Raw genomic sequence first — 12,491 nt, forward strand, 5'->3', positions numbered from 1 at the left:
CCTGGGAAACTCAATCTGGACTCTTCTTGCTTGTACATAATCACCAGTAGCAAATATTCTGCAGGCCAAATTCTGCTCCAAAGGGTGTTGTATACAATGTAACAGGATGGAATGTAGTGTTACAACTGGAACACAACTAGCAATTCTGTTAGTAGGCAAGCCAGAACAAAATCTATCTCTGTCACTCATAACTCTGCAATGCTAGCAGAAGCAATGCGTTCAAAGAAAATAAACTATCTGAAGAAAATAACAAATAGAGTTGATGGTATGTTACAGTTGAAAACATTTCTATTTGGTTTGGGAAGCCATTTGATTCTGTATCGCAGAGGTTCCAAACTTGGCCCCAAATAAACTAAATGCTTTCCTAATATTACTTTTCCATGTAAGCAATTGCTGTAGATTCCACAGGAGTGTTATGGGATTATGGATGGGAGGTGAGTGTCTTGGACAATCTCTGTCTATAGGTAGGGTATATCCAATGAAAATGTTTGTGCTGCACATAAGGGGTTCTCAAATACAGCACAGCACTCCTGATATAAAGAGTCAAACTGGGAGTTGCAGGTGCTCAGCACCTCTTGTGATTTGGCTCTTTATTCACCTAGCTAGAGCGAGCGAATATAGGTTGCTGTGGTGTGATAGGGGTTTTTTAATGGCACAAGTTTGGAATGGTCACATTTCTCACACGTGGCAATGTGGATCTTGGAGCTCATCCCAAAAGAGTGTTCCTAACACCTTCATATTCCACTACACCACTGTGTGTGTTCTGGCCAAGATTTTCTACAGTTAAACTCATAATTCCATATTTGAGATGAATGGGAAAATCAAGTAGCCTATTTAGGTGTTTAACTACAGATTTAGGAGCCTAACTTTTGCTCCTATTTTAAGAAATGTCTCCATAATACACAAGTGTGTGCTGTGGTATAAAGATTTTTATTAGGGATGAGCTGTACGGCTTACTTGTGGTGTCATCCGACCTCTGAAATGTGGTCATTCCAAACTCATGCCAGTGATAGACAATTGGAACTTACTGCAAATATGTTCTTTTAGAACAGAGGAACACTGTAGCCTGGAGATTGGCTTAGGGGTTAACCATGCCCATAAGAGCAGAGGCAAATGATTTTGCAGTGCCCAATCTGCTCCCTCTATATAAGCCCTGGAACTACATCGCAGCTCCAGTCTGATGTTACTTCTCTTCTTTATTGTCCTGCTAACTCTCTCTCTCTCTCTCTCTTCACTCACCAGCAGGCCAGACATGCACTATGGAGTTAGTACATACAGCCCATCCCCTGTGCCCAGACATAGGCTATCCCTCTGCCCCCAGGTGAGACTTGTGGCCACTTCGAACTCATGCCAATACCATCTTTCTATCAAGCCACAACATTAAGCATTCCCTCTCCCCATCTAAGTAGGGGCTCACAACAATTTCACAAATATGCTTCCCTTGTCTATTCTAAAAAGCTGCAGGGTCCAGCCACAGTGACTTCCTTTCTTCTGGGCACTGGCATCTCTAAATTTAGAGTTCACCTGCTCTAAACCTTCCCCTGTCAAAAGTATGTTATGGTATGCTGTAAACCACCATGCACAATATTTCCAGCTAGACACACCTGAAACTCATCTAAGAGACTGTCATTGCTACTGGGCCCTTCAACTTTAATAATAAAGGGATTTTGAAGGTTCATTATCTAAACGTTTAAAAGGCTTCGGTTTGGCTAGAGCAAACAATGGGGTTTTATTTGTCTGGAGTTTTTATACTGGCTAAACCAATTAATTAGTTCACAACAAAGAATTATCTTGGATACAAGAAGTTCTTGTGAGTGGAAGCAGTTTAATACAAAACAAACAAACAAACAAACAAAAATGGAACCAGTGGCATTAAACAAAGTTCACTCTTAGGAGAGATTTTGTGTATTTTATATACCAGTGATCTGGAAGAAAGAATTTTAAAAAAATCATTAATAATAATATGCTGCTAGGGGACAGTACAATTTTGATTAAGCTGAATAGATTTTGAAATCTGTAATTCAGTGCAGAAAAAGGTAAAATGATTTAGCCTAGGGACAAAGACATGAAAATGGAACATGCCCTTGGCATTTGCATGGTGCAAAACAATGAAAAGTCTGGGACACTGATGTTTAAAATTTGAATACCTTCAGCATGCTGTGGAAAAGTTAATTGAGCACAAACAAAATATGAGATACATAGAAAATTATTCTAATAAACTATTAGAAATAAGAGCAAGGTCACATTTAGAATACACTTTACCAAGGGAATCATTTTTATTCAAACCACATATTCAAGAGTCCATTTGGCACAATTTAATGGCTCTTTTTTGCATGAACTATTGTTTGTGTTTTGTTATTTTTTTCTGGCGTGCCTGTCACTGGTGAAATAGTCCACGTTCCTTTCAAACACATTATAAAAGTGCTTAATTCCACTCTCTGGGGTTAGTTCTTGTTGCTGATCTCAGCCCAGTAATTGCATGACTCCAGCAGCTATATATGCTTTTTTAGGACATTGGGAACTTTCTGGAGCCATAACTAGTGTAACTATAAGTACAGCCACAGTTGAAAATATGGATATTCTCTGCCATGAAGGAAAAAAAGCTGCTCTGATCCAAGCCAAAACTAAATATGCTCGAAAACAAATTATTTTGACCTATTGCAACAATAGTACAACATTTTAATGATTGAAAGACTGTAACAAATATTTTCATTGAAGTAGCTTCTGTCTAGCTTAAACGGAGTTTGTGCCGCCGCAGAAATACGGTACCTGTGCCCATCGGTTTGTTAACATTTAAGCAATACACAATGTCTTATAGTGATAGACTCAAGGACTCAAGGAACTCAGCTAAACAAAGAGAAGCTTAGGGGGTAACTTGAATACAGTCCATAGTACCTGCATGGGGAAGAAACGGTTACTCACTGCCCTAGGCGCCGACTTCCCCTCTTTCCCCTGGGTGCTCGATCCCTGCTCTGCCCCCGGCCCCACCCCCACTCCACCCCTTCCATGAGGCCTCGCCCCCATTCCAACCCCTTCCCCAAAGTCCCCACCCCAACTCCGCCCCCTCCCTGTCCCTATTCCAACTCTTTCCACAAATCCCCGCCCCGGCCCTGCCTCTTCCCCGCCTCCTCCCCTGAGCGTGCCATGTTCCCGCTCCTCCCCCTCCCTCCCAGAGCATGCTAACACTGTCAAACAGCTGTTTGGCGGCGGCCGGGCGGGAAGCACTGGGAGGTAGGTGGAGGAGCAGGGACGCAGCGCGCTCAGGGGAGGAGGAGGAGGTGGGGCGGGGGATGAGGGGAGCTTGGCTGCCAGTGGGTGCATAGCACCCACTAATTTTTCCCCGTGGGTGCTCTAGCCCCAGAGCACCCGCGGAGTTGGCGTCTATGCTCACTGCACTTCTTCAAGATGTGTCTCCCTATGGGTGCTCCACTCTAGGTGCACTTGCACCCCCTGCGCCTTCGTTTGGAGATTTTTCATAGCAGTGTCTGTTTGGCCCACACATATGTGTTACTCCGCCTTGTGCTGCATGCTGTTGTTATATAGCACTGTGTGAGCTAACTGTCCTCAGTTCCTTCCCTACCATGACGCCCCATGACAGGGAACTCTGAAGCAGCGGGGAAGGAGGACGGGTAGTGGAGCACCCATAGGGACATACATCTCGACCTGCAGTTACTGCACAGGGAGAGTAACTATTTTCCCTTCTTCGAGTAGTTACTCTCCCTATGGGTGCTCCACTGTAGGTGACTCCCGAGCAGTTCCCCTTTAAGGAGGAGGGGGCTTTGGAGTCTGGCTCTGCTGTACTTTCTTCCATACTGGACTAAACACAGTGTTGGAAGCAGAGTTGTGAATTGTTGCAGTGTTCAGCAAATGTACGCAGAGAAGCCCAAGTTGCGGCTTTACACATTTCAATGATAGAAACATTCTAAAGAAAGGCTGCGGAGGTGGAAACAGACCTCGTTGAGTGAGCTCAGATGTCAGTGGGTGCTTCGAGATTATGAGATTGGTAGCAGTTGCTAATACAATCCTCTTGGCCAGTGATGGGATTATCACAGCAAATGCCACCATTCTGAATTTTTGTGGCTTCACAAAGATGTTGAGTTGTCTTAAATCTAGAATGGGTCTCCAACCGCTGCTTTTTTTTGGGACCAGGAAATGCCTGGAGTAAAACCTCTTCCCTCTGTGCTGAGTAGGGACTGGTACTATTGTGACCAGCTGTAGAAGGGAATGCGTTTCCTACCATAGCAGGGTCTTGTGAGAAGGGTCCCTGAAGAGGGATGGGGAAGGGGGGTTGGTGAGTGGAAGAGAATTGAAGTGGATGGAGTACTCTATGGAAATGTTTTCCAAATCCTCTTGGCCGTAGTCACGGACTCCCATGCCCAAGTGGTAAAGGGAGAAAGGTAGGTGAAACATTGCAGCTGGTATGAAAGGGGGTGGGAACTCAGGACCTTGACCATCCTGTCAAAATTGATGCTTTGAGGTGGAAGGTTGTGAAGTTGAGGGCTGGGAGGTGGGTTGTTTCCTCCTCTGAAACCTCTGTCTTGTGTGGTGAGTTTCATATGGCATCTGCAAGCTTGGGAACTGGATGGGATGGGATCTCTGCGCTGTCTGGGACCTTGTCACTGGGTCCTGGTGTGGTCTTTTGAGGTGTCTGAGCTGCTCCTGACTGGCCTTCCATAGCTTGCACATGGATAGGGCAATTCTTTGACCCTCACCTCTAAATAAGTCTAGCAGTCTGCTTCAGTCTCTGTTCATGGAGATAGCCTGGTGCAGCCTGGGTGTCATAGAGTCATAGAATATTAGGGTTGGAAGAGACCTCAGGAGGTCATCTCGTCCAATCCTCTGCTCATAGCAGGACCAACCCCAACTGTTGCCCCTTTGCTGTCCCAGGCCTTTCTATCCCCCTTTGCTTCTCTGCACTCTCCCCTTTATAGCAGATCTTGTTTCCCCTACGGGCTGCTGCAGCTGTGGGTGCCTGCCTCCATGACTGGCAGCTCTGGCAGCTGTGTAGGGGTGTGGTCAAGCTGCTTGCTTGTAAACAGGAGAGGCTCTCCTCGCTTTTCTGTCTATGCTCAGTTTAGGGTTTGTAGATCCCATTACAGACCTACTAAATTTTCTCTTTTGGGCAGGCGTGTAGATCCACAGAGATCATAAAGTGGCCCTGGGATCATTTAATGTATGCAGAGATTCATCCATGTTGCCAGTGAACACCTTAGAGCCGTCAAAAGGGAGGTCTTTATCATATTCTGGACCTAATTTGGGAATCCAGAGAGATGAAGCCAGGAGGCTCGCCTCATAACTATTGTTGTGGAAAGCGAATGAGCGGCAGTATTGGCAAAGTCGAGAGAAGCCTGTAAAATTGGTGAAGAATAAGATTTTCTACCAAGGTGGTTGAGACATTTAAGATTTTTATCATAGGGCATAGATTTAATGTGGCGCTGCCTTCCACATTCGTTTACCGCCTCGACCACCAAGGAGTTAGGAGATGGGTGAGAAAATAAAAATTCTGACTTCTTAGAAGCAACGGAATATTTTTTGTTTGCCCTCTTGTACCTGGGAGGAATTGAAGCTGAAATATGACAGATGACATTTGCAAGATCCAGGAGTGCCTTATTGACTGGCAGGGCAGTGGAGGCAGAGGAGGCAGTAGGAAGGCTGTCAAACAGCTTATGATGCAGTTCTTTAATCTCCTTGATGGGGATCTGTAAAGAATCCACGACACTCCTGATGAGATGCTGAAACTGCTTAAAATTGTCAGCCAGGGATGGTGAGGTGGCATTGACAGCTTCATGTGGGGATAAAGAAGAGATGTTCACAGTTGGAAAGATCTACTTGTCAACCCTGGCCTCCTGTTCCTCAAAAATCTCTTCCTGAGGCTCTAGTCTCCTGGAAAGGAAGGATGAGGAGGGTTATCTGTCTCTACGAAAGGTAGAGCTTGAGGACCTAGAGAACTCATGGCAATAAGCCAACCAGGGGTTCCAGTATGGCCAATGGGGTGGTGCATATGGCACGGGTGGCGGATTCCGCAGGTGCTCACCCCAGCGGGATGGTAGCTGTGGACATCTGTCATGAGTGAGCTCAGGCTCCTCAGGGATCTCAGGAAAACAGCCTTCCTGGGGGCAGAGTGAAGAGCCTTGCACAGATATTTGGGAGGCTGAGGAAGAGTGTTCATCGGAATCCCCTTTCTCTGAGTCACTTGGTAATGGTGGGGCAGCAAAAGGAACTTGAGGTAAAACCATTAATATTGGACGGGTGTATGGAGATCTGGAGGCTCTCCGTACTGAGGAAGTGTGAGATACCACCATTGGTACTTGGTAGGAATTTGGAGATCTGGAAGTTCTCGGTATCAGGAAAGATCAGAGCCGAGAAATAGTGAATCAGGGGTCTCTGACACTCTGAGGTCTCGGGGAAACTGGAATTCTTGCAGTACCAAGATTGTTGTTGGTACTGTGTCCATGGCTTAAGCTGAAGTAATGGTAACTGAAGGAGTGGATGGTAGCATGAGTTTGAAAGCTCCCAGGGGAATCTGGATGGAGCCCAAGCACTCTTTTTCTGTACCACGGTAGAGCTCTTCTTGCCACTGTAGTCTCCTGTCACTACCAATGGCCTCTCAGAGCCTGATACAGTAGAGTCTCTAGGCTTGGTGGAGCTCTCAGTACCTAAGGAACCATCAGCCTCGTGGGTACCATGTTGGAGACCAATGGGATCTGGGGGAGCTAATGACTTTGACTTCTTTGAGGTAGATTCTCTATCTGGAGAACTTGGGGCATGGTCTTTGGAAGATTTACGAGAGGAATCTAGGGTCTTCCTCTCAAATGTCCTTGAGGAGTGCAGCTCAGAGATAGAAGAGGCAGCCAACTTACTCAGAAACCATCATATGAGGGGGCTCCTGGCCTGGGTCAGAGGCTGGATGTAGCAAGATCTCCATTATAAGGAGTTGAAGTTTTATCTCCCGGTTTTCTGGCTCTAGATTTTAACACCAAACAGAAGTTGCACTTTTGGGAAATATGAGAGATTCCCCAAAGCAACGGATGCAGCGGGAGTGTCCGTTGCTCCCCAGGATTGCCTCTTGACACGACAAGCAACACTTGAAGCCAGGAGAACATACCCTTGGAAAGGGTGAAAGACTCCCCAGGGGGTGGAATGTGGGAACTATCTAAAAGCTATATATATTTTTATATATATTTTTGTAAAAAATCTGACTATAACTAAACTATTACTCAGTACTAACTACTGTAATACACTAAGTACAAAAGCTAAGAGAAACAGTTGAGGCAAAAAACTCAACTCGGACAACTAGCTGAGGCTCCGTCTCAAGCTGGGGCAGTTGAGAAGGAATTGAGGATGGCGAGCTCACGCAGTGCTATACAGCAACGGCATGGAGCATGAGGTGGAGTAACACATATGCACGGGCCGAATGGACGTTGCTATGAAAAATCTCCGATCAAAGACGCAGGGGGTGCCAGAGCACCTAGAGTGGAGCACCTAGTGGGACACTACTCAAAGAAGAACAAATATTTAATAATGGTCTCTTCAGTCTAGCAGAGAAAGGTATAACATGATCCAATAGCTGGAAATTGAAGCTAGACAAATTCATACTGGAAATAAGGCATACATTTTCAATGGTGAGAGTAGGGCTGTCAAGCATTTTAAAAAAATTGTGATTAATCATGAGATTAAAAAATTAATCGCGATTAATCGCAGTTTTAATCACACTGTTAATAATAGAATATCATTTATTTAAATTTTTGGATGTTTTCTACATTTTCAAATATATTGATTACAATTACAACACAGAATACTAAATCTACAGTGCTCACTTTATATTATTTTTTATTACAAATATTTGCAATGGAAAAAAGATTAAAAAAAATAAAGTATTTCAATTCACCTCATACAAGTACTATGGTGTAATCTCTTTATCATGAAAGTGCAATTTACAAATGTAGATTTTTTTTTTTTACATAACTGCACTCAAAAATAAAACAATGTAAAACTTTAGGGCAGTGTGTCTCAAACTTTTTGTGCTGGCGATCCCATGTAGACTTAAAAAAAAATGTGATTCCCCCCACTAGAAAAAATTGTGATCCCCTACCTTTAGCCCCCCTTGAGGCATGGGGTTCCGGCCTTCAGCCCCCGCGAATTAACACATTACTCATGCTGTGAATTAATCCTTAATTGACAGCCCTAGTGCAAAGTGAAAGGCCATAGGGATTTATCAGTTGGAAGTGACAGAGAAGGAATAAGACCTGGGTGCATTGATTGATGACTATGAGCTGCCAATGTGATGCAGCTGTGAAAAAGGTTAATTAAGTCCTAGGATGCATCAGGCAAGGTATTTCCTGCAGAGATAGGGAAGTGTTATTACCACTTGTACTATTACAAGGTACTGGTCAGACCTCATCTGGAATACTGGATGCAGTTCTGATCTCCTATGTTTAACAAAGGTAATTTCAAACTGGAACAGGTTCAGAGAAGGGCTGCTAGGAGGATCAGAGGAATGGAGAAACTACCTTACAAGAGGAGACTTAAGGACCTTGGCTTGTTTAGCCTAACAAAACAAAGGATGAGGGGAGGTATGATTGCTCTCTATAAATACGTCAGAGGGATAAACATCAGGGAGCGAGAGGTGCTATTTAAGTTAAGGGCCAGGGGTAGTACAAGAACAAATGGATATAAACTGGCCATCAACAAATTTAGGCTTGAAGTTAGATGGAAGTTTAAGGCCCAGAACAGCCTTCCTAGGGGAGCAGAGGGGGGAAATAAACTAACTTGTTTTAAGACTGAGCTTCATAAGTAGGACTATTAAGCGATTAAAAAAATTAGTCGTGATTAATCATAGTTTTGATTGCACTGGATAAAAAGACGGTGATATGTAGCTATTGCAAGGCTAAGTTCTAATACCATTGAAATACTTCAAGTCTGCAGTACCATCTACACACTAAACATGCTTTCGCCTCCAGATCTTGTGCTACAGATAACCCACCGACAGCAAATGAATCTCTCCAGCCGTGACAGAGTAACCTTACAGAGTTTCAGGATCGCTGCAAGCCCATGTATGAAAGAAAGTACAATAGCTTAACCAATGCTATTGCAAAGTGAATAGCTATGGTCTGCAGACTATTCAACATTGTAAATGACAGAGAACCAAGAGATGTTATTCAAATTGCATTTTCCAATCAGTCACACCTCCCGAGGAATACATGACCTATATCACAACGAGAAGACTACAAAGTTTGAGCTTCTGAAAAATGCACTGCTTGCTGTGACTGGTGATCCTTGGACATCCTTGAGCAATCACTGCTATCTTGGGAGTCACAGCACATCTGATTGATGCTGCATGGACACTGCAGTCATTTGCTTTAGCAGTAACACCTACTGAAGAGAGACATTATGCTGAAAAATGTGTAGAGCATTTCTTGGATGTTGTGAAAGAATGGAATATTCAAGAAAAGGTAACAACAATTAGTACTAACTGTGCGATCAAAACTGTGATTAATCACTATTAATTTTTTTAAATCACAATTAATTTTTTTTTGAGTTACTCGCTGAGTTAACTGCGATTAATTGACAGCCGTAGGTGACAGTAATTAACCACTGGAACAACTTAAATTGTGGTGGATTCTCCATCATTGACAATATATATATCAAGATTGGATGTTTTTTGAAAAGATACGCTTTAGGAATTATTTTGGGGAAGTTCTTCAGTATGTGTTATACAGGATATCAGACTAGATGATCATCATGGTCCCTTCTGACCTGGAAATCTATTAATCAATTCTGTGATGTCTCACTGTGACATCCCAATGAATAGCAATTAGTTTTTCCAATAATATATATTGTGACTTTGGCAGACCAGGTGCCAGCTCATGCCAAGGCATGTAGGCCTCAACTGAACACCAACAAATAAATAGCTGAAACCAGTCGGGCTCACCTGTGTGTAAATATTGTTAAAATAGATATTAGAGTTATAAAAATGTGTTTAGTTTTTAGACGTTATGAAATGCTTGTAGGATACTGCATGTACTAATCTCACTTACAACATCTGTACTCCATGTTATAAAGTGGTATTAAGTGTTTGCCTGGTAATCCTCCATAATTGTGTAAGTCATCAAACAGGAACGAAGCATTAATTAATGTAAAATGCTGGCTTCCTACAGAAGGTGTTAGTTCCTACCCATCAAGAAGGTCCATTGAAACCAAATAAGCCATTGTGAAACATCAAAGAACAAAGACTTAGTTAATTGCATTCCTCCCCTTCTTCCCCTCAGGAAGAGGAGACATTGCATGAACTCATCCCATCACCCTGAACTCTGAAAAATCCCTCACAAGAAGAAAATGTATCTCTTTGCTGCTTGGACTTTGGGACAGCAAGATTTCTAAGCATAAGCAAGGGATCCCCAGCTGCCTAGCCTGGGTTAGCCCTAAAGGAGATATAGAACCTGCATATTACAGCAGCTTCTATCACTTTTGGAACCTAAGACTGTAACTCATTCGTGTGTGTATATTTGTCTGCTTTAACTTTGTAAATAACTCTCATTTCTTTTTCTTAGTTAATTCTTTAGATTGTTTATTATAGGATTGGCTACAAGCGTTGTCTTTGGTATAAGAACTAGAGTCCAATTGACCTGGGGTAAGTGATTTGTCCTTTGGGAATGGGAGTAACCTGAATATCATTGTGATTTTTGGTGTAAGGGACCATCTATCACAAAGGTAAGCTTGCTTAGGTGGCATAATAGATTGGAATACCCACAGGCAATGTCTGTGACTAGTGTTTTAGTGCCTGAGAAGTTTACACTTGGTACTTGGTTAGTGAAATGTACGTACAGAACTCACAGCCAATTTGGGGTATATGCTCTGTTTCCTGACAGCCTGCCCTGAAATTGGTACTCATGCTCTTGAGCCACTGGAGGACAGCTTGACATATATGATACTTAACTCTTAGATAGTGATTTTCATTTGTAGATTTAAAAAGGATAATAGTTATCATTATTGTCATACTCCCTAGTCAGGCTGCCCCTTCTGAGACCCTTTTACAGACTCCTGAGTGAACCCTTCTCGAGTCAGAGGACTGTGCCTCTACTTCTCGTTGGGAAGGGATCCTGTAACCCAACCACACACCTCCATGGGTGCCAGCTGTGTTGCCTACCAGTCCAATTGAGCTTGGACGCTGCCAGAATCCTCCTCCTGTGATCAGTAATAACGTGCAATGACACAGAAGCAGATTCTCCAAAAGAAAGTATGATTTATTTTGCCCAATTGGTACATAAGAGTATGAAGAGACCTATATTATCTTACTTATGCCTGGCATTCTCCTCAACCCCCTACATGGACTTGACTTGGTGTCCCTGTTCTCTCTGGGCACCAAGTTACAGCTCACTTGCTGCAGACTGTGACTCCCAAGTCACTCTGTGTGTCGGCCTCACTACATGCTGACTTTGTGTTCCTGTCAGTTTCCAGCTGAGCAGACCACCCCCACTCATACCCCCATTTTCTGCCAGGGGCATCTTTTTAACTCCTCAGGATATTTTGATCTCAGCCCTTGCCTTGGGAAGAGATACATGCCTTAGTCTGGGTGGTTCTAGCAAAGTAGTTTCTTCTCCCAGCTGATGGCCCAGTTCTTGTTCTTAACTTCTTTGAAACGGGTACCTTACAGGTTGTCTAGTATGTGTTATGGTTTACCCTTCCTTGATTTTACTTTTACAGCCCCCTTTGATTTGATTATGCATTCAGGCAGGTAACAATATCAAACCACACAGGGAAACAGGGTCATACATAAGATTAATGAGAATAATAAGCCATTTTCCTGATTTGTCACATCATTATCCCCATTTTAGTCACAAAGCAGATCAATGTCAGAGCGAGAAATAGAACCAAGGTGTCCTGACTATGACTCAAGTGGAGCATGCTGCTTCTCAATAGCGGAACATCTTTAATGGAAGTAATTGTTTTGCCTGTATTTCTTTGGGGAGTGATGCAAAATACATGGTGGAAAGCAGCTGTGGGGTAGCTATAGTAGTGATGAAAATTCCTTTTTAGCACAGCCTATTTCTAGGTAACAGTTTTCAAACACAAATGTCTCCAATCTGACATTTGGAAGCTCAAATCAGCACTTAGTATATAAGCACATAAATATTTATTTTTTGCGGCTTTTTGCCAAAAGTAAAATGTGGACACCCTAATAAGACCATCATGTTTGAAAACTTGGTTTCCCATATTTAATACTGACAACATGGGTGAGGTAATATCTTTTATTGGACCAGCTTCTGTTGGTGAGAGAGACAAGCTTTTGAGCTTACATGGAACTTTTCTTCAGGTCAGGTCAGGTCATGTTTAATACTGACTCAGTTAATTGTCACAACATTCAAAATAAAACAAGAAAGTCTTTTAATCATCCCGCTATGACTTTCTATTCCTGCTTGCAACACAGAAAATCCTTGATTCTGAATATCTTTTAAAACGTCTTTCTCTATGATATTTTATATGTATATGAT

General features: G+C 43.0%; 1 protein-coding gene across 1 annotated transcript in view; it reads right to left on the bottom strand.

The window, feature by feature from the left end:
• GABBR2 (gamma-aminobutyric acid type B receptor subunit 2) overlaps positions 1 to 12,491 on the bottom strand; it is an 860,826-nt gene that overhangs the window by 19,033 nt on the left and 829,302 nt on the right. The gene's annotated exons all lie outside the window — the stretch shown is intronic.

This window comes from Terrapene carolina, unplaced genomic scaffold (assembly GCF_002925995.2).
Source record: "Terrapene carolina triunguis isolate 2854851 unplaced genomic scaffold, T_m_triunguis-2.0 Scaffold613, whole genome shotgun sequence".
NCBI lineage: Eukaryota > Metazoa > Chordata > Testudines > Emydidae > Terrapene > Terrapene triunguis.